The 24,578-nt window shown below is 37.0% G+C and overlaps 1 long non-coding RNA gene across 1 annotated transcript in view; it reads left to right on the forward strand.

Annotated features, from left to right (window-relative positions):
- The window catches only part of LOC122140003, a 29,512-nt gene extending 8,448 nt beyond the window's left edge, over window positions 1-21,064 (forward strand). The window contains exons 2-3 of the long non-coding RNA XR_006156727.1: window positions 17,835-17,980; window positions 18,115-21,064. This is a non-coding gene — a long non-coding RNA (uncharacterized LOC122140003). The remainder of the gene's footprint in view (window positions 1-17,834; window positions 17,981-18,114) is intronic.
- The last annotated feature ends 3,514 nt before the right edge of the window (window positions 21,065-24,578 follow it).

Genomic DNA, 24,578 nt, shown 5'->3' on the forward strand with positions numbered 1-24,578 from the left:
TTCTTATTATTATAATTTTGTATTGTTCTCATTAGACATGTGGAAGTTTTATTATTTGCATTTTTTTTATTATTATTACTATTTCACATCAGTCCTTGCAAGTCAGTGGGATACAGTATATGTGGAAAATTATTTATTTATTTATTTGCTTGTTTACTTGTTTATTTATTTTTTCACATCATGACCTATCCAAATAAATTAATTTATTTGCATTTAATTTATTTTTTAATAATTATATAAATGTGTTGTTGTTGTTGTTAATTCACATATGTGGAATTTTCATTATTTGCATTTTTAATTTATTATTTCTATTTTCCGTCAGTCTATATAAGTCAGTGGGATACAGTATATGAGGAAGTTTCATTTATTTACTTGTTTGTTTGTTTGTTTGTTTACTTGTTTGTTTATTTGTTTTACATCATGACCCATGCAAATCAGTTAGATGTGTGGATGTTTCATTCATTCATTCATTCATTCATTCATTCATTGCCCTGCTGTCTGTGACTGTATTCTGTGGTCCCACAGATGAGAACCATTGTTGTCTACATAATGACTTAATGAACAACTGCCCCCTTCTCAAAGTCTCCTAGAGAATCCTTAAGTGTCAATCAGATAGCTTCTAGAGCTGAATGTTTTCATGGCTTTAGGATCTCTGCTGGGATAAATGGCCCATCGTCGGGCCCGTCTCTGCGAGACAGTCTCTTCCCAAATTAAACAGGCAGCAGCTCAGCTGTGAGCACTGAGAGCATGTGCAAGTGAGAAAAGAAACAGAGAGAAAAAATGCTTGTAGGGAAAGGGCAATTTCCCAATGTAATCTGAGGAGGTTCATTACTCTTTTTCTCTAGCTCACCTCACCCCTGCTGCCCTCCAAAACCGTATGCCTCTGTCTCTCTTACTCTCTCTCTTTAAGCCCCCCTCCAACTGTGCGTCTCTCCCTACACGCTCCAGGCCTCTGCCCATCTCCCTATTCACACCTCCGTCCCTACTCCCTTAATTATGATGTCATCTTTATGGGACTGTCACGGCAGGGTGAGATAAAGAATGAGGCGCTCGGCAGCATGTAAAGCACTGTAGGGTGTCTGGCACAGATGGGCTCGCTGCAAAGAAAAGACTCCATTTTAGACGGACGCTTAATTACTGAGAGAAGGATTGTGAAAGCAGAAATGAGAGAGAGACTGAGAGAGGGAGAGAGAGAGAGACAGAAGGGAGTCTGGGGGTGGAAAAGGGGGTTTTGGTGGTAGATGATTTTTTTCCACTTGCAATATCAGCCTGGCACTTGCTTGTCTGTGCTATTTATTTGCTAAAATGAGAAATATGGATTTTTAAAATGCTATCCAATATCTTAGGTTGATAGAACTGCTTTAATGACTCAATAGCAGCTAGTTTAGGCATGTCATGCTCAAGCTGCCTGTCTTTTGTATACGTTAATGTCTGTTTTCTTTCAGTCTGAATGCCTGCTACCAATAGGGTCACTTTCGGAGCCCGTGTGGCTTCTGTAACACCCTGTTAAAGTAATGGATTTCGCATTGAAAAGTTGCCAAGCAAAATCAAGCAAATTGCGTGTGCCGGCTGAAGGTGTTAGTGTGAGATTTTAAGATGTTGTTGGGGGTTGCGTACTGGGACGGATGCTGCTCCTGCCCCGGAGTCAGTCCTATTTAATGGACTGCCGTGAAATCATAATTGCGTGTTTATGAACAAACCAGCTGGCTGTGGCAGAGGGTAATTATTTTCCTCCGTGCTTATGCTCGCCGTTCACGTGTGCGAGTGTGCCTCATTGAAGTTACAAACTGAAAAATAAAACATATAGAACAGGTTTGGCTCTTGTTGCTTAGGTTTTCATTTGTTTCGCTCTTTTAATTGTTAAAGGAATAGGCCATGTAAGTACAAATTAGGCTCAATCAGCAGCATTTATGACATCATGATTACCACAAAAATGAATTCCCACTTCTCCCTCCTTAGAAGAAAAGTCTGGGTTACAGTGAGGCACTCACAATGGAAGTGGATGGAGCCAATCCATAAATGTGACCCTGGACCACAAAACTAGTGATAAGTAGAACAGGTATATTTGTAGCCAACAATACATTGTATGGGTCAAAATGACCAATTTTTCTTTTCTGCCAAAAATCATTAGGATATTAAGATCATGTTCCATAAAGATATTTTGTAAATTTCCTACCATAAATATATCAAAACTTAATTTCTGATTAGTAATATGCATTGCTAAGAACTTCATTTTGACAACTTTAAAGGTAATTTTCCAGGTCCAGGGTCACAAATATTAAAATGTTTCAGTAGTTTAGCCACAAGACTTGCATAATGATTTTAGTATAAAAACAATCACTTACTAACCTTTTCTGCATAGTTTTATAACTTTAAAACTTGACAACATAACGCTGCAAATCCTAAAATGCATATAAAACATTTTAAACAAAATCTGGTGTAAAAAATATCACTCAAATTGCCACTAAATTTTATAATTAATTACAAAGAAATGGCAACTAACACACTGAATTGTGACATTTTGAAATAGAAAGATTTAAATAGTACTTTCTTGTAAAACACATATTTTATTAATAAAATTATAAGCTTCACATTTCTGCTTTTAAATGCTTCAATAATTGGCACTATTTATTTCCATTATAATTACCTCATAGCAACCTTGATTTTTTGCCACAGCAACAAAATTGTGGCAGTTCAAGATATACCACAAATACTGTCGACTGAGCTTAAATTGTATTGAACCACGAACATTCCTTTAAATCTTTCCATGCCTACCACCAATTCATCTACTACACACTCACCCTTCATCCATGTTGCAGCCCTAATGACTCCCACCTTATGTATTTACCCCCATTTACTGGTTCCATTTAAATGCTGTGTGCTGAGAGTGAAAGGGTTAATTGGAGATCTCGCTCAGGGGTTAGTTCGATGACTCCCTGCCCTTATCGGCATTGGCGGTGACCTGCCGTTGACTAGTCCACCACAGCCAACCCCTCCCCTGTCCAGCTCTATTGATGGAGGATCCATCCTTTGGGAGCTTTCCCTGACACTGACCCCTTGCTCATATGTACTGTCCACATCAAGGCTGTCTCCGACTTGAAGACACTGATGGATGTTCGCGGTAGAAGCATCCTGACCCACCACACACCCTCTTTCTTCCTGACAGCAGCCTAGAGTTATTGGCAGGCCTGTATTGATAGTGCCTTTGACCTGACACTGCTCGGCTCATCGTGTCCTAAATCACAGCAAATCATTACAGATGCATGACAAGTTGACGCCAACTTGGGGCTTTTGTAGAGCTACATATGGACCTTAGGTTTCATGCCATATTTTATTTGATGTGAATGAAAACGAGGGTGTTTACAGTGTTTTAAGGTTCTTTCTTTAATGCAAATCATTCTTTCCGTGGGAAGCTATTTCTGCACTGCAAAGTTTTGGAAAGACTTGTTTTTACTGCTGAAAGTTCAACACAAAAGTACAGAATAGTACAACCTGTAAATATGTGGTTTAGTCTGCTCCTTCATGTATTTCCTATTATTAAATGAAAAACATTTTTTTTAAACAGTACAAAAATATTTCCCATGCATTGATTTTTAACATTTTTTATATTTATTATATGCATTCTAATTGACATTTTATTTAATATGTATGTATGTGTGTGTGTGTGTGTGTGTATGTATATATATATATATAAAAAATAATAAATAAAAACATAAGATAACATTTTTAAAAATATAAATATTTTCATATAATTTTATTTTATGTTTATTTTTGGTCTAAATATGTGGAAATGTGTGCATGTGTATATATATGCACACAATTGTATATTATACACTGTGTATATTATTTTTTATTTATTTATTGTTCTTGGAACATTGCTGCAATGAGATGTTTAGTTCTTTGTTGTACAATAAGCTTGATGTCAGCGGCGGGTGATTGAGATGCATTCAGTGTGTTTGGATTTGATTAACGGCATTTAAAGCACTCAGCATGCTTTTTGTTTTAATGACTTCTTTGTCGCTTAGTGCTGTAGTTTCCTGCCACACTTGCAGCACGTCCTCGAGGCTGTGTGTTTTAGCTCATTTCAGGTTCACGTGTGTATGTGTGTGTTCCCATCAGTGTGTCTTCACAGCGCTTATAGGCAATGCCTTTTCACTACCTCTGACGGCAAAGCTCAGTGGTGCACGATCATATGCGCACACAAACTCCAACACACACACACACATGCTATCTCTGTTGACAGGGGAAATTGTATGAAGAGCTTTTAAGGCAATTAGTGCATTGAGCAGAAGCTTTTCTTCTATTCATACTCTTCATTAACAGCTTCTTGAAAAGGAAAAATTAGATGCTGATATTGTCATCACTCCTGCCTGCTGAGAAGAGGCCTTCTTAAGATCCGTAGAGTCTGTATGTGTGTCTTTGTGTGTGTATATACATATAGTTGTGTGTTCACCATGGGTAAAGAGGATATACCGCATCTGTTTTTCAGTGCGAATTAAAAGCACATAAAAAAGTGTATTTACTCAAAGCCACAATTGCATTCAGACTGTTCCCTGGAGCATGCTTTGCTGTGAAAGATTGTTTGCGTGCCCATCTACCTTATATTGTATCCCCTGTGTTTTTGTAATCTTTTTAGAGGTTGTCTTAAAGATCTTTAAAGCTGTATGAGTGCGACCTGTTTAGTTTCTCAGAAGTATTAGTTTAAATGCCATTTCAAGAGCTGTTCACTGATTATTCAGTCATTATTTACTCTTGTGTTGTTCCAAACCAATATACTGTTTTTTAGCCCCATTAAACACAAATAAGAAATTTTTAAAGAATCTTAACATCTCTCAAATCAAATATGGCATTTAATTTATAACATACAACCTGCTTAAAACATACCATTTGATTTGAGAGCTGCAACGAAGGTCAATTTTGACTTAACTTTCTAGCTTTTCACCCAGAATTTAAAATTTGCTTAGAAATTGCTAACCCCAGGCCATCCAAAATGTAGATAAGTTTGTTTCTTTATCAGAAGAGATTTGGAAATTTAGCACTACATCACTTGCTTACCAGTTGATTCTCTGCAGTGCATGGGTGCCGTCAGATTGGGAGTTCAAAAAGTTGATAAAAACATCACAATAATCCACAGGTAATTCAAACGCCTCTAGTCCATCAAATAATGTTTTATGAAATGAAAAGCTGCATGTTTGAATTAACTGTTGCTTCTGGCCAAAATATGAGTCCATAATCTATAAAAACGTTTGTGAATAAGTCCATTCCTGCTGTTCTCTCACATCAAATTCCACCGACATATTAGTTCATATGTTTTGGACTGTTTTCTCTTGTAAATGGTGCTTAATCTGAGCATGTTTCTCTCCTGATTCAGGAGAAAGTAATATTAGATAGAGGGCCATTTCAGCCAAAAACAAGGGGTTGAAGTTAAAAACATATTTAAGATTAATTTGTTTATTACAAAAACACAACATCATGTCTATTACTTGTGGATTATTGTGATGTTTTTATCAGCTGTTTGAACTCTCATTCTGATGGCACCCATTCACTGCAGAGGATCCACTGGCGAGCAAGTGGTGTCATTCTAAATTTCTTCAAATCATTCTTATTAACTACTTTTTAGGATTTTTATAATACTTTTGTCAAGTTTGACTGCTCTTGGTCACTACAAACTGTTGTTGTGTGAAAAAATATTCATGCAAAGATTTAGAGAGAGAAAGAAAAAAATAACAGCATACATGTTTGGAACAACACTAGTCTGAGTAAATTATATGAGCGCAGGCACATTCCCAGACCGTTCTCACATGCCCTCGTCTCAGTGTAATGTGCAACAGAGACGTGTCACAGGGCTTTGATGAGCAGACGACTGAGGATCTGCATTATTGATGACTGACACACATTAACGACGCCAACACAGATACACGCTCATACAGCTGTGCACACTCCTCGGGGTAAGCGTGTGTTAAAACCTCTGATTTTCTGGCCCCTCTCGATATGTCTCACCCACTTGGGAATGGGGTAGACCTACTGGCATCTCTATTATTCAGAAGTATGCTGTATTTGATCCCAGTGCTGAATCTCACTTACAGTCAGTCATTAATGGCTGATCAGCCTTTTTTTTTTTTTACAATTGCTCGTCCACATTATCAACGCCTCTTAGGATTTCACTGTCGGATTATTAATATTAACATTTATTATTAATCAAGTAGATCAACTTGTCCTTAATACCCATGTATTAGATAAAACTGATGGTGAGATGGTTGGTACAATGTAGCTGTGAAGTAACATTTTGACAATATATAAAATAATAGCTTGTTTTACTTTAAGAATTAGTCAATTTTTTTTTACATTAAATTTACAGTAATTATTTTCTAGATATTAATATTTCTGTTTCAGTTGTTATTTATATATTTTTAAATAGTACAACAAAGGTTTCTGCTTGTTTTTGATTTTTTTCTTCAACACTACTGTTCAAAAGATTGTGATCTTTGATTTCTTAATATTTCTGAAAACTGTCTTTTAATTTGTAATTTGTTCCTGTGATGGCAAAGCTGAATTTTCAGCATCATTACTCCAGTCTTCAGTGTCACATGATCCTTCAGAAATCATTCTAATATGCTGATTGTGTGCTAAAGAAACATTTCTTATTATAACTGTATAAATAATATTAGTAATGCAAATAAATAATAAGCATTTGTACTGTGTAATATTTTTGTGAAAACTGTGATAATATTTCTTTTTAATTCTTTGATGAGTTAAAAGTAGGCTGTTTAATAAAAGTATTTTGTAGCATTGTAAATATCACTTTTTCAATTTAATTAATTGTTGTGAAAAAAAACTTTTTAACTTTAGAGTATTTAAGTGCAAAAAATGAAAATATTACTCATAGCAATGACATTTTGTTTGTGTGTGTGTGTGTGTGTGTGTGTGTGTGTGTGTGTGTGTGTGTGTGTGTGTGTGTGTGTGTGTGTGTGTTAGCAAGTTAACGTAAAGAAAAAAGCAAGACAAAACAAAAACCTAAACTCTAACTCTGTCTGAATTTGAAACTAGGTTAGCAGAAATTGGAAATGTGGTTGTAGAAGATATGGGTAGGTGGTAACCCAAAGGCCCTAGGTTCAAACCCCAGGGATGGAACTGGAGAGATGCCAATGTGACCTTGAGCAAGACACTAAACCTCCGGGTTCTCCGAGGGGAACTTTTTTCCAGGCTAAGTTTAATTGTTTTGGATATAAAACATCAGCTAAATGTTAATATAACCAAATATTAACTACTATAACTGGTTGCTAAAACAGGTTAAATACTTATTTGGCTGTTGGTAAACATTATCCAGTTTTATTTAGCTATCATATTTTGATTAAACATTACAAAAAGAAACAATTTTGTGTTTGTGTTTGAAATGACATATACTGATGATTACATATACTGATGATTGTTCTCAATATGACCAGGAATATACATTTTAAAAAAGTGTCTCTTAACTTTAAGCTAGTGCTAAGTCCATGAAAAGCTGTGGCACAAATACTATCAAAGCATATTATCGACATAATTGTGGCTTCAATGAACCCATTTACAGTAACTTCTCACCTGGAAAAGATTCACACACTGCTAAACAGTCTAAAAATTCATCTCACATTGGTAAATACTGTATCCTCAGAGCTATGTTCTTCAGACATAATGGCAGCCACTGCTAGACCTCTTCTACAAACACCACTTATCTATCCTCTGAAGAAACCTTTTGTGCTTTTCCCAGCACATTATTCCTAAAATAAAAAAAGCAGTTTTTCGAGAACACAGTAAACAACACCTCTGTTTTCAATGATATTTTAGTTTTCACAGTTCCACCAGGCATAACTGTTACCTTTTGAGACTGACGCGTACAGACCCAATAAAGTGCAATGAACAGAGGGCATGTGTTTCTATGGAGATGTCTATAAGTTCACATGGGGGTCAAAGGCCAAGTGTTGACTTGGGGGGAGATGAGGATCGATAGGCTATGCCCAAGCCTATGTGGCAGCTTTATTGATCAATATGAATGTATATCTTGTCTTTTGTCTGTGTTTGCTGTTCGGTGTGTGTCTTTGGAGCACAGTTATCTGGTACTTTGCATATGTTACGCTTTTGGCAGTTCAGGGCTGAATTAGTCAGGTAGTGTGAATGCTTCAGAGCTCTCATGCAGCTGGTGCTTGACCCAACGCTTGGCAGCGGAAAGCTCTAGAATGAACATATTCAAGGACGCGTTTTTCTAACCTTTGACCTTCCTATCTAGTGTTTTCACATGCTCCATATGCCCACTCCGGGCCTTGTTGCAGATCCTGAAAAGTAAAGCCTCACAAGAACAAAATTATTTGGTGAGATCAACGCTAGTTTGTTTTCTCTCCCTACGTTGCGGGTGAGACGGCCGGTGCGCGGTTGCTATGGCGACAGCGGTCGGGCTGGTGTCGGTGAGTGTGCGCTAGGTGCCGATCTCCTGTACGTGTGTTTGAGAGCGGCGCCGTGCCCCCTGCAGATGTTCCTCAGGTCCCCTGTGCTTCCTGCCAGCTGCTGCAGCCCCCTTCCAGTGCCTCATTAACGGAGTGCGCCACTGCACACGCATCCATAATTATACATGCACACACGTCACAACACTGTAACACTGCTAATTCCAGCCTAGACTCGATTAACCACATTTATTTAAGTTGTGATGACCGTCAGCAGTCTTCGAAGAGCTGTAACTGAGCAAGCACACTCAACGCACATGTTTTTATATATTACATATCTGTCTTAATATTATGTTAATGATATTCAACATACTTTTAGAAGACATTTTATTTCTATTAAAGTAGTAAAAGGAAAACAGATCATGATGGGGAGATGGATAAAGGGTGGATTGGAACTCAAGTCACCTGTATGAGCACCATGGCTCTGTGTCAAAGTCAAAATTTAGAATCGACGAACTGGCTCCTTTTCAATTTGTGAGTATAAATTTGAATTGAATTAACACCCCTCAGGATGTTCAGTTTAAATTTGAATGACAGAAAGATGAATTCACTGAACTGCAGTCATGGATCAGAAACATAATCCTATACATTCTTTAGTGTTGTTTAGTGTTAGTTAGAAGGAATAGTTCACCCAAAAAAATAAAAATTGTAATTTACTTTAACCTGTATGACCTTTATTTTTCTGATAAACACAAAAGAATATTTTATTTTAAAGAATGCTGGTAACCAAACAGTTTTGGTTACCATTGACTTCCATTGTACAGACAATCAACAATGAGACAGTTTTCAAAATTTATTTTCGTTTTTTTTCTCCATACATACAATCATGCATGTTTGGAACAACATCAGTGTGAGTAAATGATGACAGACTTTTCTTTTTTGGGTGAACTACAGAAAGTGGAGTAATTCTGAAAGTTTGCAGAGAAATATATCTTACTAGATCAATCATAACAACATTAACTGGTTGCCAGCAATTAAAAATATTTTACAATTGGAACAACTGAAAATGATTCCTTTCCTATTTTCCATTACAACTGCTTTTATGTTAATTTCAGGTAATTTTTGTTCCATTTTTGTTCCAAACATTTAATCATTAATTTTCACAAATTATACTTATTTTTTCCCTGATATGTGCTGTAGAATGCATTCTTTTTTCCACCTAAATATCTCAGAAATTCATATTTGAATTCTGCTTCCAGTTTTCTACCTCAATTTAAACTCAGATCTAATTACAAAATTGCAGTGGACTTTTACTACTGCTATACTACTCTCTTTCCCCTCTCTCACTTTCTCATATTTCTATCTTCCACTCACACACGTACTGGAGATGGTTAATAATTCCCTAATTTCCGCTCTTCACGGCATGTGGAAGGTGTATGAGATAACCTGATTTATCAGATGGGTATTGGCTGTATTAAAGCGGTGGACATTAATGGGCACATCATTTAAACCACGTTGTGAGACTAATGGATTTCAAAATGAATTTGTCAACATCGCAGCCGTGAATACAATAGCTGAATGAAAGTGAAACGATGGCCATGACCCCGGGTGTGTTTGAAGTGTGTGCGTGAACGTGGATGTCAGAGATGTTCTTGAGGGTTGAAGAAACCCTTACATGAAATCCTGACCTCCGTTCTGGATCATGTTTATTACGTGGCCTGTGGAAGAAGTTAACATGGCTACGCTTTCATCTTCCAACCTCAAACTCCTAGAATGAATTGCATTACTCTTGAGCCGAGATCAGTTTTCTTTTTTCCCTTACTTCTTAAGGTTCACTGTGGAAACGAACCCTGAACTTTTTTCCAGACTATCCATGTCTGCCTTTTTTAATCTACATGTCATTTGCATAGCACAAGTTACTGTGGCTAATTTGATATACTTACAACATATTGGATATTGTCTTTATTGATGATGTGAGGGAAAGGTCGCAGTTGCACCCTGATAAACAATGCACTTGTGTTCTTAGTTCTCGCTGTTTCTTCTTTGTAAAGTGTATGAATTAGTGTGCAAATTGCCTCTGTGTGGGGGCTGTTATAGGCCATTAGGGTGTATAGATGTGTTTACTCTGCATATGGAAGTTTTGTTTACTTATGACTGAGATGGCTTGTGTTTGGTGATGCATGTTGCCATCAGTGGGGCTGCTGGTGTAATGTTATTACAGATTTGAACATGACGCTAGCTGCTAAAAACATTATCACTCATATACGGCAATCAGGAGTGAGAGAGAAGGGAGACCGATGGAAAGAGCGAGCGATTAATTTGGAGGATATTTAGAGTTCTGACAATAGAAGAGCACAAAGGGAATCGTCACAGCGAGAACCTGCAATAACAGACGATCTCTATTGCTGCATGTGTTCTGATGACTATTGTGCGAAGACTAATTCTTTTTGCACTTTTGCTTCTTTTTCTAAGGCAGATCAGAGGGAATGACAGAAACTGATTTGGGAGAAGAATCTGGAAATGTTGCAGGCCTGAACCTTGAACCTTTGTCACTTGAATGAGCACCAGAGCTCAACATGACAGAAGAGTGTGTGCTAATTGCTGTGTCATGCCACAGTGATAATTTGATCCCCACTTCTTTCAAAAGAAATTGTGTTTTTGTTTGTCATAGTGTGTGTTTATGTATTTATACGTATGTACAGCAATACTGCTTAATAATAAAGGTCTATAGTCATGTAAATGTCTTACACTTTGTTCAGTAAACAGTATTCTTTCATTTTAAGGAACTGCTAAAACAGTTTAATCCTAAACCCAATGAACACACCAGTTTTTGCCCAATTTCGCTTAGGATGTTATTTGAATATTTTTTTTATTTCAGGGTATCTGGAGGTAATTAAAAAGTATTAAAGAGTAAGAAGTAAATTTTCCTACATTAAGGCCATTACAAAGTTTTTATAAAGTCTTAAAGTTAAAAACAGAAAAGTCACATAATAAAAATAAATAAATAAATAAAAATAAGTACAATTGAAATTCTTACTAGTAAAATAAAATGCAATAAATAATACACTTTAAATTTAAAATTATTATTATTATTTTTAATGAAATATTAGGGTCTTATATATTCATAAAAAAGTAATGATAATTTGTTATTTTGGGTACTTTGTGTATTTGCGTTGAAGCCAATGATATTGAGTTATACGTGAATGCAAACTGTTTTGTCGCTTATTCCAGGATTTATTCATTATAAGGTCTTGAAAAAGATACTAAAAGTATTATATTGAAAATTCTGTTACCTGCAGATTTGCACACAAATCCTCCAAATTTTTACTCAAATCCTTAAAACTTATTTTTAAAAGAATATGATTTTTGCTCACTTTTTTGTTGTACACACTCAATATATCTAAAAGCACGCTGTGTTATAGTTTTATAGTTCAGTGCTGTCATGAGGCAATGGTAAGCCCTAGCAAATATAGCATGCAGCTAGATGAGGTACTGATAGTCAAGTTTGGTCAGGCTGGTCTTTGGACATTGAGGTCTGTTATGTTTGTGCCCCCTGCGGGAGCTTTGGTAGACTGTGCCCGGCTTAATGCTGGCCCGGTGGTGAGCAGGAAGTAGCAGGACAGCAGGGGCGCAGCGATTTCTCTGAATACTAATGTGCCACTTTACCACTGCCACACACAAACTCTCATATAACACACAACGCACGATCATAGCTGGCTCGCTCACATACACATATTCAGATAGAGCCACACATAACACGCACACAGCCTTCTAGCTTTTGCTCGCACCCCGCCTCTCACAGCCAGCCCTGAACACAGATCCCTAATTATCAGTAGGCTCGGAGTCCGCCTCGGCACTCTTTAACAACACAGTGATTAATTAACAAGAGGCACAGGGGCAGGAAGGTAGATTCACCACACAGAGAGAGAGGGAGGAAGGGAGGGAGGGGGAACTGTGAAGGCTAACTGTTATTTTATGGTCGAAGCTCAAGGTACAAAATTACATGGAAGTAAAAGGAAACTTATTATTTTTAGTCCACTTGGTCTGTGTCTGTACCAAGGGTGTAAGTTTGGTTTTAACATTAGATATTTTCAAATCATTGAAACTATACAGGTCTACCATTTGTTTTTCAACATAATCTTAGAAAGAATGTGTGTGTGTGTACACACATGTATATATTTATGGAGTATCAGCTTGATCTATATTCACAAGTATTCACACATGGTGATTGCGAATATAAGATGTTGTATATTTTATATAATTGATATAATTGTATGTATTGACAGCATCTAAACTGTGAGAGTATATGTATATTCATGATGTTTATTATTCAATTCTTAAAAACATGAAATCGCTGAATTAGGACAGGTTTTTTTTGGTCGTATTGACATATTTCCTATTGAAACAGGAAGTTTTGATGCAGCATATCAAAGCTCATCTACCTTTTTTGCATTAGTTAAACCACAGCCACATACAATGATTACTTTGGTCAGTTGCACATTGCTTATTAGACATTCTTAAGGTCCAGTCATATTTGGTGAAATTTCACAGCAAATGATCTGTTGTCAATAGTGTTGCATTGCATTAACACTGCACACACAGGAGTCACTTTCAAACCAATGTAAACACAAGCAAAATCTGCATATTGAAATTACTAGATTAATATGCAAAATTTTGCTGAACACCAGTAAATGTGACCACAACTTTATTGTAGAGAGCACCTGGACAAAAATCTCTGCTGAGATCATCAGTATTTTTGGCTGCTTTTTGTTTGGCAAAACAGTCCATTTAATTGTAAGTGTATATAGCTACTTTTACAGCCTTGGCCTGTATCTTTGCTTAGTATTGTGTGGGTGATAATTATCTGTATTCATTTTTCTATGGAAGAGAAGTGTGCGCACGCACAGTTGCTCTACCGCCTGAGGTGGGGTCATCTGAAATCAAGACCCTTCTATTCATTGTCTGTTTAACTCGGGTTCACCTTCAACTACCATTGTAGCTCATAATGTTTCTGCCACTTACACCTCTGTGTCAGCGTGTATGTGCATGTGTGCATAAAATTGTGTTTGAGGCAAGGTGAAAGTGTGTGCTCAAGGCAGCTGAAGTATATATAAAATCAACTGCGTGTGCTTTTGTAAGGTGTTGAGGAGGTCATTAGCCTTTTACAGGCAACACAGTGACACACTCAAACACACACACACACACACGCTGCAGCGACGGTTATCATTAACGCCGTAGTCAGTCCTATAGGAGCCACATCTTCTCTGGTTCTCCTCATTTCCTTTCATGCCACTCTTTTTCCTTCCCACCAACTAGATTAAAGTGTCGACATCCTGCTCAAAGCTAAAGCACCACTGACGCTGATGCACACTCTACATATTCTAGTGCACACTAGAGTGAGCACTCTGAAGGCATGATATGTAATCAATACACAATGTGATACTCCAGAGGGTTTGTGAATGTTATAGGAAAACATCAGTTAATGTTTGAAGTACATAGGATTTTGCTCTTATAAATCATACAGTTGTGCTTCTATTATACTATTTGTACATCTCCAAAGCTGTTTTATTCTACTTTGATCTACCACTTGTTCTGTTGTTGTTGTTTTGAGTCATATGGTCGCAAAAAGTGTTATCAATCCATTTTTAATTAGAAAAACTATTTGTTGTAGATAAGTTTGCATATGTATGTTCTGTTAATTTTTATTCTTAAATGTATAGACATCCCACCCTACAAAAACTCATTTCAGAGAAGTAGCATTACTAACTGAGTATCACACCATTAGCTTAGCAATATGCTAAAATTAAATTTACTGAAATCAATTGTGAGTTGAGCATCCCACGTGGAGAGATTGCTGCCTATTTTTAGGAGGTCAAGAAGGAAGTGAAGTGTAGCACCAAATGAGAGCCACAAAGCATGATCTAGATAATAGATAATAGGAGATGTCAGAGTGGTTTTTAAATCGCATACTATCTGAAGCACTTCTTTTGAAAAAGTAATTGGAACTGCTTAAAAATGTGTGTTCTATACGTGAACGTGTGTAGTACGAATGTAGTACAGACGTACTATATTTGCCATGTTGTCATTGTCACATGACCTGCCAATCTGCCATTCACAAATCCTCTCATGTGGCCTCATTGGAGAGTAAAGTGTACACAGGTTTCGTGCTTCAGAATCTCAGTGGAAATAATAAGTCACCCGTGTACTTTTTGCCTACTGTTTTGTGAATACTGTGAATTTGGACATGCTACTTTTCCACATACTTATTTTTCACCTACTACCTTATGGTTCTCAAAGGGTCGAGGGCCCATGAGTCAACCTTCTTAAAGGGATAGTTCACCCAAAAATGAAAATTCTGTCATTAATTACTCATTCTCATGTCATTCCAAACCCGTAGGACCTTCATTCATCTTCGGAACACAAATATACAAAGATATTTTTGATGAAATCCGAGAGCTTTCTGACCCTGCATAGACACAACTGACATGTTCAAGGCCCGGAAAGGTAGTAAGGACATTGTTAAAATAGTCCATGTGACATCAGTGGTTCATCAAAAGTATTTGTGTTTTGAAGATGAACAAAGATCTTACGGGTTTGGAACGACATGAGGGTGAGTAATTAATGCCAGAACTTTCATTTTTGGGTAAACTATCCCTTCAAAACTTCCAAGGGGACCTCAAGATGACTTAAAGTGTTTTAAAATAAGACCAAACAGCTACAAATCTAAATGTTTCATTTTAATTCACCCCCTCAACAACTGTTTTTGTCTTTGATGAACCATGATTCCCACTGTCTTTTAAAACCTGAATATCTAAGGAAGCCTTGTTTTAACAGTGTGATTTTTACACCTGAAAAACTGTTAGGTAGAACTTGTGAGTCGCAAATAAAATACTTAACCCTTGTCCAGTAAATGTCAAACAACTGAAAAATTCATGGGAGCTTTGAATAATATTGTGGAAAATGGGAGCCTTGGATTCAAAAAGGTTGAGAAGCACTGGTCTAGATGCATTATTAGATGGTCAGTGAATGTGCTATGGGTGGTTTGTGACATGCTACCGGCTTAAACTATCGTGCAACATTTTGTTATGTTCTTTGTTATCTGCCTCTCCCCATAATTTATTGTCCTCCCACAAGTCTCATTTAAAAAATAAAGAGAAATGCAGCCACTGATATTCCTGCAATCTCAGTTTCTGACTTGCCTAATATTTCCACTTTACAGGTATTGCTCACACAAATGCGGAACAGATGAAGAATTGTATATGTGCTCCTTTTATGGTCAATCGCAATAAATCTACAAATTCATCTGCTACTATGCCATTTCAATAGGAAGAGCAAGCTAGTTGACCCTTTAAGCTTAAAATTCACAAGGTTCCACATAGCTCTCACTCTTTTTTGCATAGAACCCTCATGTCTCATTATTTGGCTCAACACATTTCCACCGCGATAAAGTCTGCCGTCAGAAAGGCACAGCCAGGACTGAGAAATGAGATCTATGGCGTGCTCACACACACCATCTCTTCCAATCTCGTGCCATGCATCAAACAGCACGACGACCACCAGACACCACTCCATTTCTGTCACTCGTAATCTGACCGCCGTTCTAAAGATCAAAGCCAAGCGACACAACATTTTATTTGTTGTTTTTTTCTCTCTCAGCTAAAAGTGTTTATTGATTGTACAAACAAACAGTCTTCTCTACTGGGCGAGAGACGGGAGACTCGTGCATGTCAGACATGTCACGGGGGGACTGTTTTGTTACATGCTAACAATAGATATCTCAAACTAAAATGAAATTCATGATTTGTCTTTGTATTCCTGGTTTTATGAATGGATGCGGTCGTTTGATGACTTGAGGTGTGCAGAAAGGTTACAATTATTTAAAGTCTAGAAGTCATTAAAGTTCATTACAGGATCTGAACCTATATTTTACCTCTAATTGAATGTTGCTCTGATTACTTTTAGGTCGCATTTGTTTGTTTTGTGTGGCATTCCTTGAGAAACAAGTAAAACAGATATATTAATTTATCTTTTTTTTCTCTTTTCCATAGAATTGATTGTACACTGCATATATTAAATGAGGATGTTTGTCACATTATAAGAATTATGCTTCTACTTATTAATTAAATTAAGAATTTGTAATAAAAGTGAAAAGCCTTCACATTCTTCCATCACATATTCTTTAATTGTTATATTTTTCACAACAAGTAATGCTTTGATATGTGATGCAGGTATTGTTGAAATTACTGTTTTTCTTTATTGTAATCCAATGTCTCAAAAACAGGACAGTGGAGGACAATAGCTTTTGTAAAGGGTGACACCTACCATGGCAGGATAGAAGGTATGCTTCTGCACATTTCAAAAACAGACATTTCACATTTTGTTGTTATATACAGTTTATAAACATTTGATAAAATTAGACAAATTTAAACCAAATAAAAAATAAAAATAAAGAAATTTAAACACATTTAATAATCAAAAATAATAATTTAGAACAACAATAAACCACAATAACAACAGTTTGTCTATTGAATATTTAAAAACAACAGAGGCCCTGTAGTGAACAACACAAAATCTCCACTACACAACTCATAGTACTAATTTCATTGTGTTGTGCTAATTTCGCTGTATTGTGGCTTGTTTCCATTGTGTTGTGCTTATTTCATTGTGTTGTGGTTTGTTTCTGTTGTGTTGTGCTAATTTTGTTGTGTTCTGGTATGTTTTCATTTTTTTGTGCTAATTTCATTGTGCGGCGGGCTTGTTTCCATTGTGTAGTGCTAATTTCGTTGTGTTGTGGCTTGTTTTTGTTGTGTTGTGCTAATTTTGTGTTGCAGCTTGTTTCTATTGTGTTGTGCTGATTTCATTGTGTTGCATCTTGTTTCTGTTTTGTTGTGCTGCAACTTGTTTCCATCGTGTTGTGCTAATTTCGTTGTGTTGTGGCTTGTTTAAGTTGTGTTCTACACTACTGGGCCACTGTAAAAAAGAATTTGATAGTACAACTGTTTGAATATAGATAATAATAAAGATTGTTTCTTTAAAAATCATTTCTGGAGGATCATGTGATAAGGAAGACTGGAATATTTAGAGTACAATATTATATTGTTTTTTTCTCTATTTTTGATCAAATGAATGCAGCCTTAGTGACCATAAGAGACATTTAGAAACATAAAAAATCCATCTCTACAAAGACCTAAGGTTCATTATGATGCATTATATGATGCATCATGAGCAAAAATCACATTGCTAAATATACAATTTTTGTTCAGTGCATGAACTACTAACAGATATACCATCATGTAAGGTAAAAAAGGCGCAATATAATTCAGTCTGCTGAACTACGGAGAGGTAGACTGTGGTGTGTTAAGGCAGAAGTATTACAGAGGCAAAGCATGATGGGTCACACTGTAGCTGATCTCTCATCAGGTTCAAGTCTGCTGGATGTTGGCGATGGTGTCTGCATCAGTGAAGGACACCTCAATAACAACTCCATTGATATCTACAGTACACCTACTGCTGCACCAGAGATGAAGAGACAGAGATGTCAGGACCTTTACATGGCAATTTGCTTGGTATGCACATGCACTTGAGTCAGCTTCATTCTCCGCTTTGATTTGACACCAATGCATCATCCATTTAATGATATTAAGTATTTTCCATTAGTTTTAATTGTGTCATGTTTTGTTTCGGCATGTTGTTTCTTAAGCTGGACAGCCCACCTTCTTCAAAGAGCCCTGCCCTGCCATCATGGCGGTCACTCTGATTGGCACCAATGACGGCAACTCTCGAATGGTGAGGTTACCATGGCAACAGGGGGGTCCCTAGGGGCAAAAGCGGTACTGAAACGAAAAATGAGTCATCTGTTGATTAGGTTAGGAAGTGCATTTTAACCTTTTGCCAGTTCTTTGCCTGCTTTCATTTGTAAGCAAAACGACAGCGGAAGCTGAAGAGCTTTAGATTGTGTTTACCATTGATCAGTGAGTTGATGGACCGTTTTTAGTTCCTTGGTCTTGACAGTCAGTTATATTTAACACATTCTGTGAGCTTGTTAATTAACACACAGTCGTGTATCTGCCCTACTGTGCAGCCTGTATGTGAACAGCTACAGTTAACTGTGCATGTGTGTGTGTGTGGAGTGTGTATTCACCTAAAGGAAGACTCACCTCTGATTTAGCTCCTGTTTGACTCCAGTTAGAGCTCAGACAGTGTGTGATATTTACTGAAGCGCTTGGGTTGACCTAGGTGATGCCGGGTCGGTGGTGTGTGTGTGCCGGTGTTAATTGGGGGTGAAGTGGCAGTGTGAGAGGAAAAGGGAGGTGTTGATGTGTGGACGTGTGTGGTGGTGAAAGCAAGCCACAGGTGACATGACGCTTCTGTGACTGGAGATGTACATCCAGTTCAATCCACGGTCTCGCCACAATTACTGTTTTCTGTTCTGTTATCTCTCTTTCTCTCAGTCTCTCTCACTGTCTTTTACACCTATTCAGGCTTTCAAAGCGCTAAAGTGGGTGTTTGTGTTGTTCAGGTGACTGCCCATAACAGCCAGTGTCCTGGCACTACTTCTGGAGGTCAAATAGATACATAGCCATTGACATGTCTATTTGTTTTTGGGTGATCTGATCACTCGGAGCAAAACATTTGCGGAAACTGGGTGTGATTACACATTGAAAGGCATCTGATCTGATAGACACAGATCTGATAATTCATCCAAAAATGACAATTCTGACATGCTTTACTGGCATGTGTGAATGTGCAGTGTGAGTATGTGTATGTATTTACAAGTAGTACTTTTATTCAGTCAGGACGTATTAAACTTATCAAAAGTGACACTAAAGACATTTATAATGTTACAAAAGATTTCTATTTCAAATAAATCCTGTTCTTTTGAACTTTTTTATTCATCAAAGGCTTCTAAAATACTTACAGTATATTATGGTTTCTAAAAAAGTAGCACAACTGTGATAACCAAAAGAAATATTTCTTGAGCTCCAAATCCAAAATTACTGTACATTTTAAAATATATTAAAATAGAAAAGTTATTTTAAATGTTAATAATATTTCACAATATTATTATATTCATATAATAATATTATACAACATATGTTTTATTGTATTTTTGATCACAAATGTATATTTAAAAATTCTGACCATAAAGTATATTTTTTCCATACAGTGCAAGCCAGTGGGATCCAATGTTGTCTGAACCCCAGTGACTTTCAAAATATCTTCTTTATTGTTCCACAGAAGGGAAAATGTCATAAGAAAGTCATATAAAAAGAAAATAAGCAAATGAGATGATGTTTCATTCATTTAATTCATTGAATTATTAAAAATTGTAGATAAACAATGCTTTAGATACTATTTGGTTATCTCAGAGAATTGCTTGATGGAAATATCTTTTCTCTTTGTGTTCTATTGTTTCTAACATATCCATAAGCGACCAAAAATTTCTCTAAATTACTCTAAACATTGTGACCCCTTAAACTCGTGGTTTTCCAAACTTGATGAAGACCTGCTCTACTTCTGAGAGCTGAAACACTGGCCGCAGTACAGTGCAACAGCTGTTCCTGTCTCATTTTCTGCAGAAAACAAAAAGCTTTGCATGGTCCCTCAAGTCATTTTTTATTTTTTTTATTGACAGCTGTGGACACGAGTGCACAGTGAGTTTGGCCTCTCCAGCAGTCGGCTGAGAGATCCTCTTCACTTGAGAGAGGGAATTAGAATTGGAAATAATCTGATTCGCCCTCACAGTTTCACTCATTTGCATGCTAGAGGCGACACCTGTGGAACATGCTAATGAACGAATGAAATTAGAATAATATTTAGTTTACTTGCCTCTCCATAGGCTTGCGTGGGCAATGTGATAAGACATTGTGTTTATATCGCTATCCCACTTGTACGATCGCACGATCATTGTGTGCATCACACACTGTAATGTAACAATATCCAGTGGCTTCTTCTAGCAGTGCTTTTTTAGCCTTTGTGAAATGGGCAGAATACGATCCTCTATTGATTTTAATTGTTTATCTGTTTAATCAGTTCCGCTTTAGTACATATGAGTATGAGTATAAGTTTGCATGTGTCCAATCGGAGGTCTTCTTCCTCTGTGATGTTGATGGCTTTGGGCTGAACTTTTCAGTATGAGGTTCTGTTATTTGGACAGAAATCAGAGATTTTCTCTTCCTCACAATCTTTTTCTCTTTTTCTCATTCTCCCCACTGTTACAGCACTTTTGATCACCGCCTTACAGCCATTCACCTGTTCCCATCCCTATTCCTATCTGATTCTGATCTCTCTGTTGTGGACTTGCTCTTTACAGACAACAATTTTCAGTTCACCATATTTTTTCCAAGTACCCCTTTGTCAACACCAGAAATGGGTTCCTTACTATTATTTAGTATTATTAAAAGTCCCTAATATTATATATGTATATATATGTATGTGTGTGTGTGTGTGTGTGTGTGTGTCATGACAGCTCTCAGAGGGATTGGCATGGTAATGCATATGACAATGTTAATGTGTTTGTTTTTGGCGGAATAAATCTGCTACGCTGCTGCTGCTTATGTTGCAGCAGAGCAAGTACTGATACTTGCTACTTCCAATACATCCACAACATTCTGCTGTGAGCATGTAAGTAATACTGATGCCGCACATATAACATATATGAAAAAGCCCCCATATAGCATACATGAATCACCCTGTAGCAAATCTGTACAGGTGGAGCTGGGGAAGGTGGAGGATTTCTGAAGAGCACTGCAACTGCTACAGCAAGCACAAGCTAAGTATTTGAATGTTGAGCAATCACTCATTGGCTGCTGATACAAAAAAAATAAATAAAAAATGTTATTGGTTTGAAGATTATTTTTATAGTTTTATTAAAGCATTTTTCTGCCACTCTATACTATATGAATCTGGATGAGTGAACATGAATACTTCGGTATGTTAGAGGGAGAGATATTTCAACAAGGCAAGTCTGTACCAACCTGTTTGTGCTTGTCTGATCATTGTCAAGGGTTTACTCCACAGATACTCCGTCGTACCCACAGTGTATGGAAATGCAAGTGTATAGCCTCTACTATCATCTCATTGTCTTTCATTCTCTTGCTTTTTTCTCTTTCTCTGTAGTGATGTTCTATTTCTCTCTTTCTCTCTCGTCTCTCTCTTAGTCTTTTCACTGGGATGTAATCATTCTGTCAGCGGAGCCTTAGAGAGTAAGGCCACTCTTTAGGGATTTGACTAATCATGCTAGAATCTCATTGTAGATGCTATGCACGTGCTACGCTCCGCCTCCTTAATCGCTTTTAACCCTACATCCAGCTCAGCCAATCCCTCAGACACACACAAAAACGAGACCTGCTTGTGATTTTGTGTGTGATTTTTTTGTGGATACATGTCTTGTCAAAATGCTCTGCTTCTCATTCTCAGTGATATCTGAAGCCTTTTCTTTTGTGCATTCACAATTTGCTTCTTTTTGGATTTCTGAGAAGGTGGTGTTGGTAATTTTTTAAAATGAAAAAGGTTAAGTGTGTTCTTCAGCCACTGTTGTTCCTTCTGCATAAATGCGCCATCTCCACACTCACAAAAAAGTCAATAGTGCTTGAGACATGGCGCCATCATTGTTTTGTCATAAGTTTTGCTAAATTACTTATATTTCTCACTCATTTTTTGGCAGTAGCTCTCATTGTTATGCCATCTCACAGAATAACCCATAGCTGCAGGTGTCTGTTCTGTTTGAGGTGATTTAGATGTGCTATCAACACAAGCTTCGCTAATGACTTTATCAATTAGCCCAGTCCAATAGCTACATGGCCCTGATTTCCTTTAAACATTCACCATCCGTGGCACACTGATTTGTGTAGTTAATGAGAGCATGTTTGAGAGAGACAGAGGGAGAGAGAGAGAAAGTGTGTGTGTGTGTGTGTGTGTGTGTGTGTATGTGTATGTGTGTGTGTGTGTGTGTGTGTGTGTGTGTGTGTGTGTGTGTGTGTGTCAGTCTGGCCATGTAAATACTGTGTCCAATGAAGATGGATATAGTATCCTGTCAGATCAAGATAATGGTCATGCAAATTTATGGACATGAAACAAGGCCCTAATTATTCAATCTGTTCCCTAATAATTATAAAAAGAAGTCACTGTTTCCATGCTACTCCTATTATTAAAGGTGAAGTGTGTCATTTTTGTGATGTTAAACTGCTTTCTTCTACCCCAGCTTAATATGCAGAGACATCAGTAAGGAAGAAATACTGTCTCTCTAGTGCTTACAAAACATTACTCTTTTTATTTTACAGTAGATTCTCAAACAATCCATACATCTAATTTTTGGCATTAATGATTTTTATTAGTAATATGCATTGTTAAGAACTTAATTTGAACTTTAAAGACAATTTTTGGTCTAGGGTCACAAATATTAGCAGCACAACTGCTTGACATAATAATAGGAATGTTTCTTGAGCAGCAAATCAGCATATTAGAATGATTTCTGAAGGATCATGTGATACTGAGAAATTCAGCTTTAACATCAAAGAAATAAATTACATTTTAAAATGATAAAATACAAATCCCTTTTTAAAATGTAGAATAATATTTCACAATATTATTGTTTTACTGTATATAAGCAATATATTTTATACATATTTAAAAAAATATATGAATGGATATTTTACCCAGTTTAATATTACACAAAATAAATAATATTAATGCATTTTAATTATTGCATAGACACTTGTAAAATACTGAATGACACTCCTGCATGCTGTGTCTTGAATTTATAGTTAACTTTTATGTATAGTATAGTTAAGGGTTGACATGTTCTTAATATAAATTTAGCAAGTAATAGATTTATGTAAGGGAGACAAACTATAGGAGATCCTAGAAAAATGTTTTGGCTTTAATTCAATGGCATTTACAGTAAATTATGATGATTTTAGTTACATAACTTACATTACATGTTAATTATAACACCCACAAACATAGGTCAATATATAGGTTTATCTGAGTTTTTTTGTTTTTGTTTTTTTGGGTGGTTTATGCTGGTTGTTCAAAGATGTAAAGCTCTAAAATGAGTGAACACACCTAGTACACGTGTCCTCATGTCTCTCTTTCCCTTTCTCTTGCTGTGTCTGTACAGAAAAGCTGAACATATTAGAGTTGTATCTAGTCAGATGAGATTCCCATTCCTGATAAAGGAGAATAAAGGGTGGAGTGTGAGTTCCTTCTTTCTTCTCTTATTCTGGTTCCCTCAACCCCTTTTTACACCAAAAGTAGTATTAATATTGCATTGTTCGTGTGCCGGAATAGCAGTGACCTGAAACATTTGACAAAGTGTTAAAATTGAAGAAGGCTGCTAATTTAAATGGTGAAATAGGCAAGTGTGATTTCTATTTCTTTAAATGTAGTATAATATAATGGAGTGCAATACCCCCCACTCACCATCGCCATCCCACACCAACCCCACCTTCTCTGGTTGTAGCGCAACCCCGCTTCAATAAATTAGTTCTCTGCATGCTCCCAGGGCCCAGAGCTGCTCATTTTACACGCGCGCTCACACACACTCACCCGAGCCTCATTGATCTGCCCACAGTTCAACTTAATTGGAAACACAGTAACACCATCTACAGACACGTATGCACGCACAAGGAGGAGGTGGTGGGGTTGGAGGGGGAAAAGAGAAGGAAAGAGACGATTGCACTCTACATATTGTACTGGAGATAGTCATTAACACTTTCATGTCATAAAAGACACCCGGACACACAGAGGAAACCTTGAGGTTCAAACTAGAGCTGACGAGGAGAAACGGCACACAGCAGAGCCGTAAGAGCCTCAGGATATTGATCTGTCCAGCGAGCTGACTGTCATGCAGCTAATAGATTCCATCAGCTATATCTGAGAGCTGAAGTCAATGAGGGGTGATCCTATTAACCGGGGATTTGTAAACAGTTTATTTGGAAAACGCAAAGAAGAGGTTTTCTGATGCTCGGTCAGGCCGATCAGGGTCAGATCAGGGCTGGCTACCTCTAGATGTAAGGCCATGTCATGTTAGCGTAAGACAACCGGCTAGAATCTCTTTAGGGCCTGGTTTTCACTTGGTGTTAAAGAGATAGCTCACCCAAAAATTTGGTCATACCGTGTTTACTCATTTTCATGTTCTTCCAAACCTGTATGACTTTCTTC

Source organism: Cyprinus carpio, chromosome B16, assembly GCF_018340385.1.
Source record: "Cyprinus carpio isolate SPL01 chromosome B16, ASM1834038v1, whole genome shotgun sequence".
Taxonomy (NCBI): Eukaryota; Metazoa; Chordata; class Actinopteri; order Cypriniformes; family Cyprinidae; genus Cyprinus; species Cyprinus carpio.